Source organism: Mastomys coucha, unplaced genomic scaffold (genome assembly GCF_008632895.1).
Source record: "Mastomys coucha isolate ucsf_1 unplaced genomic scaffold, UCSF_Mcou_1 pScaffold14, whole genome shotgun sequence".
In the NCBI taxonomy this organism is placed as follows: Eukaryota; Metazoa; Chordata; class Mammalia; order Rodentia; family Muridae; genus Mastomys; species Mastomys coucha.
In genome coordinates, this window is record NW_022196896.1 from 123,602,632 (window position 1) to 123,609,043 (window position 6,412).

Sequence of the window (6,412 nt, forward strand, 5' to 3'; positions counted from 1 at the left end):
GAACAGTCCCAAGCAATTAGCTTCCAGGAATATTAGCAGGTGACAAGTTTCTTTTCTCCAGATGTTGCCCCCCTTACCTGCCACAGTTACTGTCTCTCGAGAATTTACAGAAAATGTAGCTTGTCTTCAGTGTCTGAGTGGAAGTTAGGATAGTCTCCTTGTGTCTTCATGAGAAGGAAACTTACTGCAGCCTCACCTCTGACCAAAAACAAAAAAATTAATTGCTATGCAAATTCTACTAATTTTCAACTATGAATTAAAATCATAGTATCTTACATTAAAATTCTAACAGCCGAGAGTTGTTATCAACTATTGTTCTAAACGTACATATTTAATTTGCCTACAGTAAATTTATAGGCTAAGTATTATTTCTTCTTCTCTTCCTCCCCCTCCATGTGTATATATGTGCGTGTGCATGTGCGTGTGTGTGTGTGTGTGTGTGTGTGTGTGTGTATGCATGTGTGCATGCATGTGTGAATTCCACGGTACACATGAGGTTAGAGGACAACCGCTAGTCTGCCCAGGTCTACCACCTTGTTAGAGAAAGCTTTCTTGGATGTTTTTCAATGCAGATGCTGACTAGTCATTCTGTGAGCTTCCAGTCCAGGGACTCTTCTTGTCTCTGCTGTTCAGATTTCAAAGCCCATTGTTACATCCAGTTGAGGATATAGATGTGGAACTGAATTCTGATGACTCTCAAATCTCCATGGCAAGGTGCCACGCAGCTGCTACTCTGCCGTTGGAGAGCTTTGGATCCAAGTGCTGGGCTTCCAAGCTACCAACCACAGATCTGATCTTGTAGTAGGAATCCTCCTGTCTCGCCACTCTCTAGTCCAGACTCAGTCTTACACATCTGAACTTGATCACATCTGGAATCTAAGCTGCCAGAGAGTTTGGGAGGCATCCACCACTGCTTCCTAGCTATGTGGTAGACAGGAATAAAAAAGGACGCTACGATAGCTCGTCCCTCCTTCAGCACATGATTGAGCTTCACTGATGGGTTGTTTTTGGCTTGTTCTAGCTAAGGATAATGTATCTGTAGTGGGTTTGCTGATGCATCCTTGAGTACATCTCACTCAGTGTTGACATCCGAGTTCTTGCCGTCTTCACAAGCTTATAATTAGTACAGATGTCAGAATAAGAATGAGTTACATAATTCCATCAGCCTGCTGTCGGTTGTTTCCATAATTTCCAAGTATATGATGTGTGCCTTCGCCCTGTACTTTATTTTATGCAGGATAACTTATTTCCTAATTTGCATGCATACTGAGAATATAGCCTTCAGTCTCCCAGCCTTGCAATGTCTCAAGATTGTGTGGCACTGCTTAATCTCAAACCAGTACTTGGTTTCACAGATAATTTATGACTCTTTGACTGTTTCTCCTGTTCAAATACCACAGAGACATTATAGTTTAGCACTGTCTAATATATAACTACATCACGAGTCACCTATAGATGGGTGTGTTTTCTAGGCCTCACTCCTTATTGAGGAGATTTTGTGGTTGATAGTTTCTGGGGGAGTTAGAATCCCTGCGTTTAAGGTATGGCCACTAATAGGTCTCCCATGCTCTATACCCCATGGATGTCTCCATACCTAGGCACATATAAGCTTTTAAAAATATCATTAAACCTACTGGAGTTATGAAGGAGGAGGAGGAAGAGGAGGAAGATGAAGAGGATAAAGAAGAGAATGACATGAAGTTAGGAGGGGGAGGTATTGGAGGAAATATAGGAGGAGTTGGAGAGTGCACAATGGGCATGGATATGATCATATTTCAGTGTGTACATGTATAAAATTCTCCAAGAATTAAAATGATAATTATGCTTTAGTATATACAATAAAAAAACCCTGAGAAAGAAACAAAAAATATTTGTTTAATAATAAGCCTTATTACATGTAGTGTATGCAGTATTTTATCATTTTAAAATGTAGTTAATATAAAATTATTAACAAAATCTTCATATTTGGTGAATCATATCTTCTGAGCTTCGCATCTATTTCACCCTAGCAACAGCATTAACTATATCTTACACTATCACCTCAGTGGACACAGGTAGACAGCTGTTCGCTTTGGCTCGGATCATAACGGTCATGTTTGTTTAAGTCTTGATTCTATTGTATCATGGCAATGCGTAGGTCCATGGGAGGGGACTTCATCTGAGGACTCAAGTCCATAGATCACGTGGACATGTCATTTTGCCTTTTGTTTTCAGGCTTTTGGACTATACGTGGCTGTTGTATTCTAGCTATGCAGAGCTTTCTTACTGAGAGTGATTTGGTCTATACATCTTAGTGCCAGCTGCCTGGCAAATGTGTTTCCTTCAAAGACATCCTTAGCTGGATTGCATTTCAAAGCTGAATGTATCTCTTAAGCATTATTTTTCTAGTAGTAAAATGGTAAAATTCACCAACTCTTGGATTTTCTTTCTTCCCACCTGAAAAATTCCTTTCGGTCATCTTTCCCCAGTCTCTTAGTAGAGAATGGAATATCCACTAGAACTATGTGCTGTGTTAGTTGCCAAGGTCTCTCTCTGCTACCTGGGCATGTGATATCACCTGACATTCATAGCTTAGGCATATATAACTTGGTTGTCATTTGGGACCAGGAGAAGCATTCTATCTACAATTTCTGGTGTTGCTTCTTGGTATTGTTATAGAAAATACCGCATAGTGGCTCAGTGGCTTGTGAACATCAACATTCAGATACATTATGAAGTAGTATAGCTATTTTCATGGCATGAATCTTGCTTGGAGTGCTTAGTCACTATTCTCTTAGGTGTTATATCTTCCCTAGACACAGCAAGAATTCAGTGCTTTCTGATTAATCTCATTTGCTAATGGCTTTGTGTCAGTGAACTGACTTTGGTTCTTTGAAAGATAATGAAGGGGAACCTCATGCTTTGCCGGGCCCCCCTCTGTTTTTCTTCTTTCTTCATTTTCTGATTTTATTAGAGTTCCTTTTGTGTCAGGGGCTTCCCTTGCTAACTCTTTACCAAGCCAACTCTTTATCAAGATCACTATTTTCTGTATGATTCTATAGCTTCTAGCAACTCTGATTGCATGACTTTTTCAGACAAGTAAATTGTTCACATTTCCATAGACTTGTTTATGCATTTGAAAACAAGAATTTAAAAATGATTCATTTTAGTCTTTTTAAAAAGGAAGACAGAAGCTATAAGGAGTTGGTTACCTCAAAGATTTCTCCTGTTCTTGTTACAGGCACCCTTGACCCTTGTACATAGCCAGGTATGGTTTTGTGTGTGTGTGTACGTGTGTGTTTATTTTTTATAATTTATGTTGTTGATCTTTTCATACATTTTACTTTTACGATAATTGGAATCTTACTCCTTTTTATTTCCAGGGGTGGGTACTCACTTCTCGTCCTTAAAAATACATTTTAGTAAGTCATTTGGCTTCTTATATGTCTTTGGTTTAGCATAAAGTAAGAATTTCACTACACAAATGAATGCATTGAATATTCTTTGTGCACAGTGCAACTGACCTACTACTCTAAGTTCATGACTTGTGCTTTGAATCACTTTTGTAGTCACAGAAGTTTTAAAACCTTTCTTTCTTTCTTTCTTTCTTTCTTTCTTTCTTTCTTTTTTCTTTTTTTGAGAAAACATGTTAATATTTAAAGGGGCAAGTTGAGGATGTACAAGAAAATAAGGCTAATTAAGCTATTAAGAGCTTTGGCCATTTTAAGACTCACAGCTATTGGATTGCATCAGTGGAGCCAAATGGGTATACAGCAAATAAAAAGTTATGTATAATAAATAATTTTACTAGACTCAAACTGTTTCATGACCATCCATGTGAGAAGTTAAGTCTAGGGAGTGAGAATCCATCCATACCCATTAGTTCTGTTGTGCGATGCCCACAATTGGAGATTTGAAAATATAAAGAACATTATACATGTTTGCTATGTTTTGCTTTTAAACTATTAAAATTAATTTTAAAATGATGAATAAAGTGTATGTTAATTGCAATTTGAGCAGTAACATGCTTTAGTACCTAGTGATTTTATTTAGGAATCTCACTTTGCAAGCTTTAAAACCACAGCCCTAAAAAAGGTTCACCTGTTGTGTGTCTGTGTGGATATATGTGTGTGCCAATGCACACATGTGTGCAGATGTGAGTTCATGTGATTTTATGGCCCACATGACTATGACAACCAGATGCCATCCTTAGGAATCATTTCTCTTGCTCAGATCCCAACGAGTTCCTTTTCTGAGACAGGATCTCTCACTGGTCTGAGCTTCGGGATTAGATTTAGCTGGTTGGCCAGCGAGCCCTAGGACTCCACGTCCCCTTAGTTCTTCAGTGCTTGGTTCACAAGTACACAGCAGTGCCATTCTGCTTTTAAAAGTATGCATTAGCTACTTGTCTTGTAGCTGCGGCAGAATATCCAACAGAAGTTACTTCTGGAAGGAAGACTGAATTTGGTTTGCAGTTCCTAGGGATGCAGTCCATTGGCCCCGGGGACAATTGGGCAGTGGGAACAGGAGGCAGCTGGGAACCTTACATCCATAGCCAGGAAGCACGAAGCAGTGAATGCTTGTGTTTAGGTTGCTTCATTTCATCCAGTTCAGCTCACTGCCCACATTTATAGTGGTCTTTCCATCTCAGCCTAATCTAGGCAACGTGTCGCAGATATACCCATAGGATTGTTTCCACAGTGACCCTAAATCTCCGCCAAGTTAACAATCAAGGTTAACCATCACATCCAGGCTCTGGGGATCAGACTCAGGTCCCCGTGCTTAGTTGGCAAGCATGTTAGTGACTGAGCTGTCTCTTGGCCTGCCCACTTTTCCTTATAAGACTGTTAACAGAGTGACTTTGCCTATTCCCCTCTTCCTAGTTTGCATAGCTGTTGTTATAAAACTCAGTCTCTGTGGTTTCTGAGGCTTTGTGGTTCCTATTCTATTGTCAGCAACTTCTGTTGTTTTTACAAACTCTGCTGTACTTGCTAGATTGAGTTCTGGCTCCACCAGAAGTCTGGTTATCCATAAATAGGCTTTTTCACATCGACTGTGCTGCGGTCTGATAGAGGGAATTTAAACTCATTTAGTATTCTCTCTTATACTGGGCTGGCTACTTTTCTCCGTGCATTCATCACTGTCTGATTTATTTAGTCCTTTTGTTTCATGTATGTTTGACTTACTGTAGGGCTTGCTCTTGCTTATCAGGCTACGATTCTTCAGTGCCTACTGTTTGTTATTAGTGAATTATCAGAAGCTAAAAGGTTGAAGAATGCAGTTTCTTTTGTACTTTGACTAAGTATGTTGGTGCTATAGTCCTATTTTTCTTTTTTATTTACCTGTTACAGATTAGCCACTGGATTTTGGCTCGTTGTTGCTTTTACACACTGTCCCGAAAGGAAAATCATAAAGTACACATTAGCTTTTCAGGTGGCTGCCCTTATCTGACTTGGATTCCGAATTCCTGACGATCTGAAGCAGCATGTGATGGTGTGACAAAACTGATCTTGTGTGGAACATTTGTTCATTCTCCGTGGAACATTGAAATTTGACCCTGGTAGCAAGGTGGTGATCCGCACCTGTGTGCTTTAGCTGGGAGACACACAGGACCCTAAGCGATCATTGTTCTTGGACAAAGGTGCAAGTGATTCCCGAAGTAAAACATTGGTATGATGGGGGAAAAAGAAATGGATGCTGTGGAGAAACAGAGGAACCTACAAGTTTTAGTGATACATCCTCTCAGGACTATAATTGAAAGAGAACTCCACATGCTACTATTTCGAGGGATATTTTGTAGGGAGATGCTAGGGCAGTGAAGTGGGAGTGGGTGGGTGGGTGGGGGAACACCCTCATAGAGGCAGGGGGATGGGGATGGGATGGTGTTTTGTGGAGGGGTACTCAGGAAGGGGGACATTTGGAATGTAAATAAATAAAATAACCCATAAAAAATTTAAAACTTAAGTTCTGTCATACTTCAGGGCTTAGAAATTTATTAAATAGTCTTAGGAAGAATAAACATACATACATATCTATCCAAAGACAGTGGGATATTCTCGTGAGAGAAAGAAGAATTGAAAATAGCATAACTAATATATTTTAGATCGATATTAATAGGAAATGTACCTCTGAAAGGACTAGGGCTAATTATAAGTGTATTTGTCTAACAAGTTTGTGATCTCATGTGCAGTTAGGAATGTCGAAGAGGGTGAGACGAGCCAGAAGGAAGTCCCCATGAGTGGCACAAGGCTACTGGATTGAACTGCTTTATACTGCTGCAACAAACAAAGTAAAATTTCCAAGAAAAAAAGCTCTGCCGGGCGGTGGTGGCACATGCCTTTAATCCCTGCCCTTTGGAGGCAGAAGCAGGTGAATTTCTGAGTTCGAGGCCAGGCTGGTCTACAGAGTGAGTTCCAGAACAGCCAGGGCTACA